Source organism: Protopterus annectens, chromosome 5.part0 (genome assembly GCF_019279795.1).
Source record: "Protopterus annectens isolate FY-2018-M chromosome 5.part0, PAN1.0, whole genome shotgun sequence".
NCBI classification, from domain to species: domain Eukaryota; kingdom Metazoa; phylum Chordata; order Ceratodontiformes; family Protopteridae; genus Protopterus; species Protopterus annectens.
Genome location: NC_056735.1, coordinates 1,999,074,972 through 1,999,092,709, shown reverse-complemented (window position 1 = coordinate 1,999,092,709; position 17,738 = coordinate 1,999,074,972).

Here is a 17,738-nt window from a genome sequence, read left to right as displayed (position 1 = left end):
TCAGCCCAGGCCAGACTATTCCATGCCTCTGCTTTGTCATCTGAACCATGATAGTCCTTCTGCAAAAGCCTGGGCACAGGTTCATTCACTAGGAGTAAAACAATCACTTTGGACTCCTGGACAACCCATCTTTGAGCACAGAATCTCAAAACCTCTCCAGGAATGCCTGCCATGCCTACCACAGATCAAGACCAATGTAGAATGATGTTTTCCCACCAATTACAGGTATCGTGCTTACTGGGAGTTTGTAAATGTTGCACATTGCTTCCATCATGCAAACACATTGTGCAAGAGTAAGTACTGCCAGAAAATGTGTTTGAGAGATGGCCAATAGTATTATTTGAATGTACCTGATGTATATCTGTGGCTGTCTGGGTCCTGTGTGATACATAAGTGGCCCATTTGTTTGGTTTGTGCACTACCGCTCTACAGGCAAATGAGATGTGCATAGCCAAAGATGTTTGTGCTAAGCAGTGCATCTTGCAAACAGTGATCCCCCTCAAAAACAAAATATATATATAATGGAGAAATAGTTGAAATGAGGAAAATCAGTCTATGACATACACAGTAGAAAATATTAGTACACATGAGATATGACTACATAGGTCTGGATCCCAACTCTCACTCCAAAGCTTCATCAGGAAACAGGAAGGAGGACTTATCTAGTTTTGCCCAACAAAAAGCTTTGCAACAAATAAATGAAGTAATTCCTCTCACAACCAAGTGCAACCGAATGTACACTGATATCAAGGCATGACCTTTTATTTTTAAATGCATTATATTTAATATATTTGAATGTTGTACACCTAGTAATCACACAATATGTTATGATTATTCCTTGCAAATATACAGCTGTGTCTTACCTTTCCATGTTTCTTGATCATTCATCAGTTATCTAACCAGTTCTCGGAGACATGCAGTGTGTGTAAGCCAGTCTTTATCATTTGCATTAAAATATGTGAGAATATTAACTGGGAACACTTTGATATGCAGTTGCCATAAAATAAATGTCAGATTGGATGGCACAAACAAGCATAGACTGCTGCTTTTTGGTGGGAACAAAGGTAGGTTCCTGCCATGGCACATGCAAGGATACACTGTTCTTTCGAGGGAATGGACTCAGCCTGAGCTACTGTTATAGCACAAACAAGAATATGTTGCTCTTGTTACTCTCCTTGTTTTGCATCCTGCCTGTTTGATCTTGTTAGGGTGGTGAAGCCGGAAACTGCTATGTGTCTCCTTACTTTCTAACTTCTCTCTGTTATGATAAACATATGGTTATAAACTGAGGACATGCAGTAGTCATCAGTGCTTTGGCGAGGTATCAGTGTCTGAATCTTTGAGGCCTTAGGCCTACTACTTGCTAATGGACAAATACAAGTCAAAAACTCTCTGCTGTCACATGTTATGTTAATTTCTGTACAAATCTCCCACCTTGCAGTTGCTTAGTGTACCACGTGATGAAACACAAGCACATGTCATAATATTATTATACAATACAGCACATGTTCAAGACCTAATCTGTAAATGCAGCACTTGCAACAGTGTTAGTTCAGGGCTGACTGTGATGCAAGCAGTATACATCCAATACATTGGGGAGGTATAGGCACTGGCTCTGAGTTGAGGCCAGCAGAGGTCACAGAGTTCCTGTATTGTGTCTTTGTCCACTCTGTAGCAGTCTACAATGTCCATGTTGTGATAAGTTAAATGTCCCTTGAAATCTCTTCTCTGTTTTGGACTAGGCCTATTGGCAGCATCAGCATTGACACTAGCCTGTATCACATACAAATGGAGTTAAGCAGCATCAACTCCTAACATTCTGTCCATGTAGACTTTGTGTCTGTACTCCACTACTTTTGAGATCCACAGAAAAAAAACAACATGAAGTCTACATGGTTGCTTTATAACTTGTTGAATACCTCCACCAGATTAGTTGATCAGCATGCAGTGCAGCTGCTTATGCTGTAATTAGCATCTCTGAAACAGTGGCTAAGAAAGATTAAATCCATTAATAATCTACTCTATTATAAAGAGCTACCAAATTGATGGTGAGGACACTTGCTACATGTTTACAAAATTTCAAAACAACAAAATATTTCCAAAGATATCTTTAAAGAGGAGTATTGAACTCCAGGGGATGTGCTCCTATTTTGTTACTTACATAATGCATATGCTGGAATATATTAATGAATAATGTGAAGCAAAGTGTTTTACACTATCTGTGTGCATTAATTGGGAGTGCCTTGTTTGTCAAGTCATTTCAGAGGTACAAATGATTGACAAAAGATGATAATAAAAAATCTGTGCAATACATATGTATAAATGTTTCATGGACAGGTCCTTGAAAGTACATTTAGCATTTCAAAGATGTTTTATTAGCAAAATGGTTCATGTGCCTGTTCTTTTGTGAGTGGCTGGAGCAAAGAAAAGTTACTGTTTGTCACAAACTAGAATGGGCTGATCTTTCTACGGGGAGCACAGTTCAGTTACTGCTGTGGTACATACAAGGATATCTTGCTCTTGCTACTCTCCTTGTTTTGCATCTTGCCTGTTGTTAGTACTTCACATCTGTAGACTGTTTCATGATTTTCCATTGAGTGCTACTGACTGCCTAGCTTTATGTTTTATCTGTTAACAGTTACTTTGTAGTTATTTCATACTTATGTGTATTATCATTCTGTTGTATTTTAGGAAACAAAATGTCACTAAGGCGGAGACCCCACGTCAGTGAAGCCAAAAATAATATCATGGCTGACACGCTCCATCAACATGGGACATTTCTTCTGTAAAGGGATTATCCCAATATGCCAGAAAGGCTCAAAGTATGGCAGCAGATTATTGCCAACATCAATCCTGTGAACAGCCACAGCCAGGCATACCATCATGTGTGCCACAGGGCCACTGACATAATGACCTCACCCCAGTGAGGAATTCCTGGCAAATCACTTCCAACAGGACAACTCATAGCAGAGTAGACCACAACATTTCATTGACCTGGGCATCACTCCTTCTTAGTCCCAGGAGGAGCTTTCAGCTAGTCTTTGTTATATGACCAGTTGAATACTGTTATATAGTAAGATAATTGAAATAAAAGTTACTTCTGTGTCACATATCTTTTTTGGGAGGGATTGAAGATAGGTACAGTGATAACCTCAGTTTGGAGTCAGTTGTTCTTGTTGAATGAACACTTAATGCAGATATAGAGGAGTACATGTAGCACCCCCTGTCTTACTGTTAAATGTGATAATGGTGCCCTTACCTCTTGCTTAACTTATTTCAGGGCCATCAGGAATCCAGTGATGTATGCCTCCTGCAGATGGTAAGCCAAATAAATTTATTTCAGTACTTCAGATCAACTTAAAGAAATATCATAACGTGTCATTTTATGCCTGTTGTTTGTATTGCTGTGCTGTCTGTAATAGTGGAAGCACTGTTAGCTGTTTAGCATATATTGCACAATAGTACTGCAGGTATTAATGTATGCCCTTTTTATCACAGGTGATCATGACAGTGGGAGTGTGAGCCCTGTGCCACCTGATGAAAGTGTTTCATCAAACACTGATGATGATGGTGTTAAACTGAGGCATAGGCGGGGGAAGCAGAGATTGAATCTGACACAGAGGATAACATACAGCCACCCCCTTAATTTTCCCTGGACACAGCCATTAGGCCTATGCCTACCCAGTCCACTGATGCCACAGACATTGCACAGGTGGAGGGTGAAGACATTGAGCAGGAAAGTGTGGTTACTGTGGCTTCAGTGCCTGTTGAGTCTGGCCTTAGCCAAAGTGTTGGTGAGGTGCCACACAGGAGTGTTGACAGGGGTGCTCGGAAAAGGCCTGATGTCCCTCCTCCAACTGTTGCAGGTGTATCTTCCCCTGTCACTCAACTTATGTTTAGGGCCATCATGGAGGCACAGGCACTTTCAGAAAGACACTCCAGACAAATCGTCAGGGTTGTGGATGTGTCACATGCTGAAGTGCATGACTGCCTCTATCCTGTTGGTGATTAACTGGATCAGATGATTGGCACATTGGAATGAGAGGTGTCTGTGATGGACTGAGGGGTGTCTGTCATGGAACACTGGGGGTCTCTGCACTACCGCTGTGTGTTGGCTGCCCTGGTAAGGTCTGATCAGAATTCAGTATAATTCAAACTAATGATCATACCTGACCCCCCCCCCCATGAGCAATCATGATGAAAAACTTCTCCAAAGCAAACTATAACATCCTAAGCGATGCCATAAATATTTGCAAACCCCCTGATGCCACTGTCAACAATTACTGCTATACACAGGTGTACACAAGTGGTCTTTATAAATACCTATACAAATATACAGACTCAGCTGAACCTGAATGGATCAAAACAAGGTCCTCACAAAAAAAAAAAAAAAACAAGCCACCCTGGTGGGCATGAAGCATAAATAGGTTATACAACAAGTGGAAGAAACTAATGTTTAAGAGCAAGAGGGAAATGACTCAGCAGAGGAAGGTCACCCTCCACAGCTTGATCAAGAAAATTGGCTATCTTATAAAGTCCTCTAAACTCAATTATGACATTAAACTAGTATCCCAAGCTAAAGATAATCAAGACACATTCTTTACCTACATCAGAACTCTAAAAGGGAAGGACCAGCTTTGTGCTGAACTAGTAGTGGATGGTACCACTCATACTGATCCTGTGGACATTGTCAACCTGCTAGCAGATAGATTTGGAGCAAACTTCACCCCCCTTTCTCCACCAGACATACCCCAAAGCATACCTGTAAACAGTCCTCTACATAGTATCTCCAAAAAGCAGGTCATAACTGCACTCTCCATGGCCAAAAACACAGCCTCTATGGGACTGGAAAACATGCCAGGCAGGCTACTAAATGGTCTGAAACAGGATCTAGCAGAGTCACTTGGCACTCTTTTCAATGACAGTCTAAGTACTGACTGTGTCCCAGGACAGTGGAAAACAGCAACAGTAATTCCCTTGCACAAAAGTGGTCTGTCAACTGACCCTGGGAACTATAGACTCATAAGACTAACCAGCTTTATCTGCAAGGCCATGGAGAGCATCATCATGGACCTTATCAACAAACAAATAAGTGACCTTCAAACTCTTGACCCAACCCAGTTTGTGTTTGTTAAATGTAGCTTATTAAAGCTGGTGGACTTTTTCAAGAATGTTATCAAATCCCTGGATGAAGGCAAAACAGTGTATACAGCCTATATTTACTTAGCTAAGGCTTTTGACACAATCCTCCAGTCGGGCATCACTGAGAAACTCACACAGCTGGGAATTAACTCATATGTCACTAGATGGGTAGCCAACTGGATCACCAACAGATCACATACAGTGAAACTTGGGGATTCTACCTCTACCAGCAGACCAGCTACCACTGCTTGTAATGTTTTTCTCAGAAATACAGGTGAAAATAGATAGCCTGTGGCTTACCTTGTTCACCGATGACCGCAAACTGGGTGCAATTATTGAGTCCTCCAATGATGTTGACATAAAACTAAAAGGGCTTGCACAAACAATTGATGCAAATGCCACAGATGAAAAATAAAAGCAAAATAATGTGTTATCATCCCTTCCAGCAAAAGGGATGACCCTGCAAATTACAATATTAAGAGTACCCCCCCCCCTTAACTCAAACCCTGTGGCAAGAGATTTGGAAATACAGTTTGATAGCAACCTCAACTTTGATCACCATGTGTCCACAGTGGTAAGGATGGTCTTCTATGTTGCACATCTGATGAGTAAGGATATTACATCCAGAGCTAAGTTTCTCACCAAGGAAATTTAGTGCCTCCATGGACAGACTGAGGCCCATGTCATTGTAATTTGTATCTTATAGGCTGTTGAGAGGCGAGTTGTGCCTGGCCTACAAAGCAGTCTTGGTCCCTCCTTAATGGAAATGATGTACATCCACAAGTCACATGGGATAAGATTCACTCACTCACTCTAGGGATCTTAACCAAGCCTGTGACAGTAACAGGATGTGCTGGAAAGACAGATACATCTCCCAGAGATTGCAACTCCTCTGGAACAAACTCCCAATTCAAATAAAACAGAGCAACTCAATGACCCTATTTAAGCATAACTTAGCTGGATGAGAGACTGCAAATTTACCCCAGGTGGGTCACATATGTCAATCTTGGATAAGGGCAATCAGTGTTGATCATAGACTCACACTGCAAATATAGAAAATACAACTTGGTGAATAAGGGAGCAAGTGTATAATATGGCTAGGCTTATAAAGGCCCCAGGGCCAATAGTCTAGTAACTTCCTATGAACCTATGAACTTAAGGTGAGGTCTGCTTGGGCTCCAGGCCTGCTCTTGTGGGATGACTGCATATGCAATAATCTGATATAGCTGATGACATCAGCATTATCTGTTGAGCATATGGTGATAACATTGTCCCAAGTGGTAGTGTAAAAGGTTCTCTGTAATGCTGAGTAACAGCTCTCTCTCTCTCTCTCTCTCTCTCTCTCACACACACACACACACACACACACACACACACACACACACACACACACACACACACACACACACACACACATACACACACACAAACTTAACTGCAGTGAGAATAAAACCCCTATATATGTAAGTGCATGGACTTTAGATCCCAGTACTTTACACAAGTGCCATGACACAAGTCTGACTTTTATTTTGCAGCAGATCAACTTATAGTGGGAGGCAAAATGTTAGGAGGGATGCATGAAATGGATGTGTAGGCTTTCACAAGTACCAAAGGACTAGCAAGCCATGCTGTTGGAGAAGGAAGTGTAGGATAGCATGTCTACTCTGATGAGTAGAGATACAAACACACCCAGTTGATTGCAGTGAGAACAGAACCCCTGCCTATCTAAGTACACATACTCTAGAACACAGTACTCTATGCAAGCACCATTGCACAAGTCTGTCTTCTATATTGCTGCAGGTCAGCTTATAGTGGATGACATCAGCAGTGCCTGTTGGAGAGAAGAAAGTGGGAGACCTACCTGAAATGGATGTGTAGGCAGGCACTAGTATCAAAATACTGGCAAGGCATGCCATTGGAAAAGTAACTGTAGGATAGCAGATCTACTCTGCTTAGTAAAGACACAAACATGACAAGCTGACTGCAAGGAGAACAGAACCCTTATCTAAGTGCACACTACAGAACAAAGTACTCCACACAAGCCCCACAGCACAAGTCTGACTTTTATGTGGCTGCAGTTCAATGTACAGTGGTTAACATCAGCAGTGCATGTTGGAGAGAAGGTGGGAGGCTTGCCTGAAATTAATGTGTAGGGAGGTGCAAGTATCAAAATGTTGTCAATGTATATATGGACTTGAGGCAGTAAATGCAGGGTGCACACTTGCTCTTCTGGACAGACAAACATACACAAATACACAGTTGACTGCAGTGAGAATAGAACCTGTATCAGTCTAAGAATACAGACTGCAGACCTCAGTACTCTAATCAAGCACCATGGCATAAGTCTGACTTTTGCATGGCTGCAGGTCAACTTATAGTGGATGGCATCAGCACAGCATCTTGGAGAGAAGAAGGTGGGAGGTATGCCTGAAATGGATGTGTAGGCAGGTGCAAGTATCAGAACACTGTCAATGTATGGGATTGGGGTGGTAAATACAGGTTACACACTTGCTGTTCTGCCTAGACCAACATAAACAAACTCAAACACACACACACACACACACACACACACACACACACACACACACACTTGAGTGAGAACAGAACCTATACCTATCTAAGTACACAGATGACAGAACTCCATACTCTACACAAGTGCGACAGCACAATTCTCACTTTTATACAGCTGCAGGTCAACTTATAGTGGATGACATCAGTAGTACATGTTGGAGAGAAGAAAGTGGGATGCCTGCCTAAAATTGATATGTAGGCAGGTGGTAGTATCAATATACTGGCAAGGCATGCCATTGGAATAGTAACTGCAGGATAGCACATCTACTCTGCTGAGTAAAGATGACTGCAAGGAGAACAGAATCCCTATCAAAGTGCACACTACAGAACACAGAACTCTACGCAAGCACCACAGCAGAAGTCTGACTTTTATGTGGTTGCAGGTCAAATTATAGTAGATGGCATCAGCAGTGCATGTTGGAGAGAAGAAGGTAGAGGTCTACCTGAAACGAATGTGTAGGCAGGTACAAATATCAAAATACTGTCAATCTATGTATGGACTTGTGGCAGTAAATGCAGGGTACACACTTGCGCTTCTGGCTAGACAGACAGACACACACACACACACACACACACACACACACACACACACACACAGACACACACACACACACACACACACACACACACACACACGCACACACACGCACACACACACACACACACACACACACACACACACACACACACACACACACACACACACACAGCTGAATGCAGTGAGAACAGAATCTATACCTAAAGACACAGACTACAGAGTTCCATAATTTACACAAGTGCTACAGCAAAAGTCAGACTTTTATATGGCTGCAGGCCAACCTATAGTGGGTGACATCAGCAGTGCATGTTGAATGAGATAATGGTGGAAGACCTGCCTGAAATGGATGTGTAGGAAAGGTGCAAGTATCAAAATACTGGCAAGGGATGCCATTGGTGTAGTAACTTCAGGATTCATGCTTGTACTTCTGGCTAGACAAGCACACGCACACACACACACGCACACACACACACACACACACACACACACACACACACACACACACACACACACTTGACTGAAGTGAAAATAGAACCCCTACCTCTCTAAGTACACAGGCTACAGATCACAGTACTTTAAGCAATCACCACCACACAAGTCTGATTTTTAAATGGCTGAAAGCAAACTTATAGTAGATGACATCAGCAGGCCATGTGGGGGACAACAGGTTGGGATGCCTAAATGGGCACATAGATCAATAGGTTCATATGAGGCTAGTAGACTAACAGCACTAATGTATGTAGAAACCTTGCTGCGTCAAATCACATGTATTCTTATTGAGCACTAATGGATGTATGAGTTTAGCAGAGCAAGATTGTCAGCACAACCAACTGGCCCTGTCCATGATGGTGCATACAACACCTTACACCTTGCATTGGTGATATTACACCTTGCAATGTGGTTAATGTATGTGTGTAAAATCATACTAAGACCCCAGGGTTATACTGTTTGGGTGGGATGGGGGGACAACACATGCGTGTATTGTGAATCTATAAAGTATAAATAGACTGTGACGTCAATTTGCAATGCTCACATGTGTATATTGTGAATCTATAAAATATAAATAGACTCTGCCCTCAGTTTACAATGTTTACATATGCCATACAAAGGAAATGGACATTAAACACCAGTTATAAAGCATGACATATATATATACAGTTCCATAACTTAGTGAGCAGCAGATTTGCATAATAGTTAATAAAATTTGTCATGCATATGAGTTACACCTGTTAGCCTGTAGGTAAGCAGTATGCAAATGAGAACCACATTGCTAATATCTACCGAGCAGAATACAGCTGCATATATAGACAGTTGTGTATCTGTTTTTGGGAAAAGTTAAAGACATGCCGCTCTAAATAGCAGGAATACATGTACAGCACTATAGCAGACAGTATACCTGCAGTCATACATTTGGTCATAAATGTAATAATACATATTTTATTCTTTTAGTAAAAATAATACTGTATGGAATATGCTGCATTCGAACCCTGGACCATGTGCATGGCAGTCCTACACTTATACCTGTTGCCACAAGAATGGTAAGGACCTTGTTGTTTATGTTACACTTCATTGTTGTACACTGCTGTGTCAAAGCAGTAATACAAAATTACATAATCTATACTAGAACTCACTACCATCTATACTCCAGGCCGGGTTCTCACAATGGCCAAAGGAATTAATTGAACGTATCCAGTTTCTATTTCTGGCTGTCTGCTTCCTAGGTTGTCTGCCATGTTTTGCTCAAACCAGATAAACACAACTATTCCCCACTTCCACTGTTTGTGCTGTGATGCCCATGATGCAAATTTTGCAATTAAAAAGGAGAAGAATAAGCAAAAAAAAAATTGTAGTAATGGACACATATAAGTAAAATAAGTGTCTGCTGTCACGTTAATGTACTTTCTGTACAAATCCACCAGTATTTCTTTCTTTACTGCACCAAGTTAAGAAATACAATGGTATAACATAATATTATTAAAGAATACATTCTAGGTTCAGGATTTACCTTTCAAATGCAGCAGTTGTCACAATTTTATTTCAGTTCTATAATTTCCTTGTCTCTACTCCCATGTTATTGAAGTATGCAGGAAAAATAGAATGTAGGCTACATGGATGCTTTATAGCATGTTGAATATCTCCTCCATATTGCTTATGCTGTAATTAGCACCTACATAAAAGATCTGTGGTTTTACTGAATATATCAACTCCATTGGTGCTCAGTAGTGTGTGATGAGCATCTATGTCCTGCTGTGTGCACCAATGCTGAAGTAAGGTTATTGTAGGAGATCTTATTACTACTTTTGTTCTTCCCTGCCATACTGCATAAACATGCAGATGAAAAAGTGAAGGAAAGGTTGCAAACCCTGTACTAGAACCCAGGACCTTCAATACTCCAACCATATACATATACATTCTGCCACAGGAATAGGTATGTAAAAAAATCCCTGATAAACCGGACATTCATTTCTACTTTTTCCTGGTTGCACTAAGCTCTGCATCATGCAAGCAAGGATAAAAATTAAAAAGAATAAATAAACTTAAAGGGGACTGACACAAAACAGTTTAATAAACATTAAAGAGGATGAAACAGAACTTGCCAATTGTGCACTGCTTGTATGCACTTTTACATTTCAAAGTGTAACCTGCCACACCCCCTGATGTCATCATTCACTGCTGCCACACATTCAACATGGACTGTGGAAGTCCTTATATGAAGTGAACATCCCTACACAGTTACAATATTTTGGGATTCAGTTATTCTAATGAGTTTGGACCTCATTTTCATTTTCGCCATGCTGACAGCCCTGTATCTGCATGGTTGGTAACTGTGTCGGCAGCGAAATTGAAGGGAAGCCCAATGTTGTACTCTCAAGACAGGGCATTACTGCAGTACATATCTGCACAGAGGAATGCAGGTTTTGAATAATATGTTTCATGCTGTTTACACTTTTACTGTCTACATTACTTACAAGTACATTGTTCATTTGGTAGTTGGGGGTGCAAAGTTTCCTTTATGTCATGGCACTTAAAAAGGAATTGTTGCTAGTGCTAATCTAATTTTCTACCATCCACCATGTCTGATAGTGTCATAATGTGTGTGGGATTACATGTTATGGTCCATTCTGTACAAATCTACAGACTTTCACTTGCTCTTCTTTCTGTGTAGACTCCTTTCCATATCTGTATTCAGAAAACTTTTGAATACATTGTCAACATGGGAACTGAGTATACACAGTTGCTTTATAGCTTGTGGATTCATTCCACTGTTGATTTGCTTAATTAAGACACAGTTCAGATACTTATGCTGTAATTTGCATGCCACAGACGTTTCTGTGTTTGCGCATGATTGTGCACTGCTACAGGGAGTTTATTGAATCTAAAGCTCTTCGTGGCCATGTGCACATTGTGCTGTGATGCACACATGGTCTAAAATGATTGTGTAGGATTTCTGAATCCTCCAGAGTGTTTTTTTTTTTTTTGTTTTTGTCCTGATGCCTGAATAAGTACTATTTCTCTTTCATTTCATATGTTTAGTTGCTGTTTTACTCAGGCATGTTTTTGTGAAGGGAAACACTTTCCATATATTTTCTTTTTACTTCCTAATTAAAACCTTACATTATTGGAGTTGCTACTTGTAAACACACTAGTAAGGGTTTCATCATTTAGACCTTTACTTATCTCAAGTTCACTGCCATTTGCCTTGCTGTCTTCAGCTTCAGTAGTTTTATTGACATGGTTAGGTAACTATATTTATGCCCATTCATTTAAAATTCCACATATAGCTGTGTAACCATCTGAGTGGTTACTCTTCCACAATAATTTTTACAATAACAGCATAATTTGAGATAATTTTGAGATAGCATATCTTCCAAAGAATTCATGTTTAGTGACTCCACTTCTTACAATTTGTTGCTCACTTTTTTCCTTACGCTGTGGCAACTTAAAAATACACTAAGAATACCTTAACACACCATCACACCAACATACTGACGAACACAAAGACACATGAAACATGTCTATATATCTCTGTGATTCAGAAATGCTCTGCTTGTGAAAACATTCAGAAGTGCAAGCATTCATTACAAGCACCAGCAGGTTATACTCTATCTTGAAAGTTTGTTATTCTCTATCCTGAAAGTTGTATTCCCTAATAGCTTACACACATACCAGGACTTTGGGCTGAGTAGCCTTTAATGTAAAGAAGAAAGAAATGAGAAAATAGTCTATTACTTCAGTCCTTTTGGAAATTACTACACCAAGTATATAAGTTTGTAAGAGCTGTTTTCCCAGCCCAAAAGTGGATCTACAATACCAAGTTTTTCAATAAAAGTTTATAAAAATAGTTTTGGTTATGCAAAGAAAACATCCTTTCCATAATTTGAAACAAGAATGGGAAACTTGCAGGAATGAGCCGTATATACACATACCTGCCGGAAGCTCTTCTCTTTCCTGAAACCAGGTGTATTCCCTAATAGCTTACACATATCCTAGGACTTTGGGTTAGAGTGCCCTTCAAATAAAACAGAAAAGAAGTGAGAAATAGCCTATTGACATGGCTTTGGTCCTTTGAGACTTACAATACCAAATGTGCACATTTGTAAGAGCAGTTACCTCAGCTCAAAAGCTGACTTACAATACCAAGTATGTCAATAATATTTGAATAAAATAGGTTTGGTGATGCAAAGAAATCACTTTTTCAGTAATATAAAACAGGAAAGCAGATCAGCTCCACATAATATAACATTATGGCTAGGATATTTGACAGCAGATCTTTTGACTGCTGTTTATTTTTCCAGAAATGACATGCTGTCATCAACATTTATGTAGAGATAGTCATACCATGGAGCAACAGTGATATTAATAATCTTTCATCTTCTCTCAAGATCCTAGATTAGCCAGTCAGATGTTGTCCTTGCATGACATATTCTGATTGTCTATTTTTAATTGCAATGCATAATTAACTCTGCAACTTCTCCTGTCTATGACAGAACAGCAAAACAATGCTACACTGCCTATTCCCTCCTGAGCTAGCATTCTTGCTTTGCATCCTCAGTTCCTTCTCTTTCTATTGGAATTAAGTTTTCCTGGAGGACTGTTGGTTTTCCTATCACTATGCTTAACAATTTCAAGGTCATTATAGCTCTCAAACTGTTGGCACAAAATATCTGGACAAAGCCAAAAATAATGGTAGGACAAAGCCACTAAAATAGGGACACATTTTAAATATTGCTCTTATAAACTTAAAAAGTTGCTAGAATAAAAGGTCTTGTGTTATCACACATTTTCTGAAGGCTATGAAGTCTGAACCTCAAAGGCCTGTCATTATATAGCGAATTCAATCCTCACTGATTTGCCACAAAAATCCAGAAAACCATACACTTATGACAAACAGACCAAAAATATGATGCAAAAATCTGCATATTCTGTGAAAATCTGGACAGCTGAGAGGGGTGAAGGGAATTATATAACATCTATTATACAATGACTGGCCATTAATATTAAAAAATGAGCATGCTGATTGGCCAGCCCAACCAGCGTGCCCATTGTAAATTGGAAACTATACCAATGGGAAAAGATCAGGTCACCCAGACCTTTTCCTGTTAGTAAGTCTCGTAATTTTATTACTTTTCTTTTTTTCTAAACTAAAAAAAGAAGCCGGGAGATGTAAACCAAACAAGGGAGACAGCAGAGACAAAAATAAAATGATAATCAGGTAAGTTCTACAAAATTAAAGAAACATACCTGATTATCATTTTATTTTTGTCTTTCCTGGCTCTCCCTAAAGTAAACGTCTCCCGATTTCTTTTTTTACTTTATTTTTTCATTTTTAATTAAAAAAAAAAAAAAGCAATGGAGATCTTCCATTCTCCATTGCTTCCTCTACACAGCTCTGATGTACTGCGTAACTGTGGAAATGCAAGTTCCATACACATGTGCAGTACATCAGAAAAAGCCCCAGGATAGCAGAAAACCACGGACGGGCACCATGGAGGTATTATACAAAGACATTATTTAAAAAAAGTAAGTAATTTCTTTTCTTAAATAATTTTATTGTATAATAGCAATACCCTACGTCTGGGTGTGGGCAATGCTAGATTTATTTACGGTTGTCTTTGTTTGGTCACTCAGGCTTCTCCCTTGTGACCAAACCACACCAACCATGGGTAAATCTAGCATTACCCACACCCAGATGTGGCTTATTGCTTAGATCATATTCAACACATTTTAGATTCTAAGAAAAAGCTGCAGCAAGTAACAGACACAAAGGTGTGTGGTTTTCCTTTTAATTTTACATTTTAGATTCCTATAACTTTTACTTTTGCATGATTATGTAGGAGAGAGCTGCCAGCTCTATATGACCTGAACAGCTTCTTCCTGTTTAAGTATAACTTTGCAGTTCAATTGCTATTCAAACAAAAAATAAAAAAAATACCTTGAGCAGTTTGAAAATTATAATTACATTAAGTCAACATTTCATCAGTACTATCATACGATCCTTTTCTCAGATAGGCAACATGTTTGAATATTTTTTTATCTCATCTGAAGGTAATTATATCTTTTCAAATTCACACTTTTCTCCATCTCTGTGACATAAAACACTTAATGAGTGTCCAGAACTTAGATTCATATCTCTCAACTGTACCTCATTATGAGGAACATTCCTCATTTCAGGTCTTAAAAATTCAATGTTCCACACTTCTCCACGCTTCTCTACACTATTTGTCACATATTCATTGTTAAGAATTTTTTTGTGTGGAGGTAAGCCATGCTATGTAATATTGAATCATATTAATTAATCAAAGGAACATTTTGCAACATAAAGTAACACATTTTAAACATGCATGGAGTTTTACAGTTGAAGTCTTTAGTAAATTCTCTACATTTTGTCCCTTTGTTCCACATTAAAAGAGGCAATGTTTCACATTTTGGAGACAGAAGGTTGATAGCTAAGGCTGTATTTTATTTCTCATTCTTTTAGTACTCAACATTATATCTATTAATAGTTGTGGAGGATTTGATACAAAAATTAATAAAATATTTAATGGATCATTTTAAAAGAATAGTTTGAAAGGAAAAGTTTTAATTTTCTTGTAGTTGAACCTCATTTCAAATCTGAGCATCAGTGTCAACTTATTCACCTCTAAATTTAGATCTGAATTTAAATCTGCCCCAGGGAACAAAACTTCATGCATCATAATGCAGTTAAATAATAATAATAATAATAATAATAATAATAATAATAATAATAATAATAATACACAGCTGCTAAGTCATAAAAAGATACTTAACAAGTAACATATAATAGGCAATGGTAGGTGAAGAATTACTTATTAACCAAAAAAGTTTTATTGGCTTTTTCATTTCTAATGTTACATTAAATTTAGATCAAATATATTTTTCTTCATAGCTAGCAGAATTAATTTACATGTACGTGGGAGCATGTGTATGTATGTGCATGTGTGTCTTTGGTCATGCATGAGGTGAATGTATGAATGCATGTGTGAGTACATGTACATGTGCTCATGTGTCTGTGTATGTGTAAGAAAGAGAATGTGAGTATGTATGCATTTGCATGTGTGTGTGTTTGTGTGAGAATATGAGTATGTATGCATTTGCATTTGTGTGTGTTTGTGTGAGAATATGAGTATATATGCATTTGCATTTGTGTGTGCTTGCGTGTGTGCCTATGTGTGTGTGTGTGTGTGTCTGTGCGTTTGTGTGAGAATATGAATACATATGCAATTATGAGTGTGTGTGTGTGTGTGTGTGTGTGTGTGTGTGTGTGTGTGTGTGTGTGTGTGTGTGTGTGTGTATGTGAGCATTTGTATGTATAACACTTTGACTTATGAGCATTGATCATTAGCCAGCTAAAATTATATAATGGTAAGAAACTTGAGAATATTTTTGATGATACTAAAGAAAATTATTAATGAAGTAATGTCAAACTTTGTAAGATCAAATTTGTGTTTGCATATCAAATATAATCACTTTCTCCTTCACATATTTCAATGTGGAATTTGAAATGAGAAAATGTATCCTGCCATCCCTTTTATCTTTACAGCATTGATACATAAAGACAGACTTGAAGATAAAAACAAATCTGCTAAATACTGTTTAGTGGGTTTGTCAGTAGAGAAGGATTTTCAAATAGTGTAGTAAAATGCATTGCAAAATAAGCACATCAAAGTAAAACATGGTTAAAAATTAATTAAATTATGAAAGGCTCTTTCTGATCATGAATTCAGTATACCTAGCATATAAACTAGACATCAGCAACTAATATTCTTCTTAATAATTTAAACAATTCACTTTGCTCTGCATTTGTAATTGGGTGCATTTTACAATCATTTGCTCTGATTTGTATGTATAAAGTAGACTTAATTTTTAGTTAGATATTAAAGTGACATTTTTTCATTGAAGTGCATTACCATTCATGTATTAGAAATATTACAAATATATAAAGGAACACATCAATATTGAAGCTGGCATCTATGTATTAATTTATAACTATAACACAAAGCAAAGTATTTACTATCATTACCCAGTAATTTTATATTATTGCATTCTATAATATCTAGAATATTTAAACTTTTATTCTAAATAAATGAGCTACTAGAGACCTCTAAATTTCCTTATTTGAAGAATATTGTTGCAATACCAATGGTGAAACACACATTCATATATACATGCAACCACACACACACACACACACACACACACACACACACACACACACACACACACACACACACACATACACATGGCTAAATGAATCAAATGAGAATGAGCTTCAAAGTTAAAATGCCTTCTGTGAGGGTGATGCTAGCCATTCTCCCATGGAAGTCTCAACTGAACTAACTTCAGTAAGATCATTTGCAATGCATTAAGTGGATACCCATCATTCACTTATCTGACTGCACATTGACAAAACACCCAAACAGGTATTCATCTCCATATCATGCTTACACTACACCAAGGACAGTACCATTCAAAATATAGTTACTCTGCAACATGATTCAACCAAAGAAGGCATACATACATCACAGCTGCACTGTTTAACACACATAAATGATTCCTCTCTTGACATTCACCAAGTAATGTGATTCCTAGTCCTTATATTACCATGAAGTTTTATACTTTGACTTGAACAGGGGGAGTGGCAATGACTCAGACATCCACCTGCTATCATATTCATTCTGAGATCAAAGGAGATGGGAGAAAATAATAAAAATGTTGGCATGTCTACAAATTCTCTAAATGCCTTTCATGACAGATTTAGTATATCTTTGCAAACATAGCTCAGATAAAAGATTAGGGGGCTATTCATTGTCATTGTGCAAACACAGTAGGGATATCTGCGATGTTAGAGAGTGAGCGTAACTACACCATGATTCACAGAGGCCATTTACAGTAATGAGCAATGTCTGAGATTTAGTGTAAGCAAATTAAGTATAATGAGATGTAAATGAGAAATTACATAAAGCAG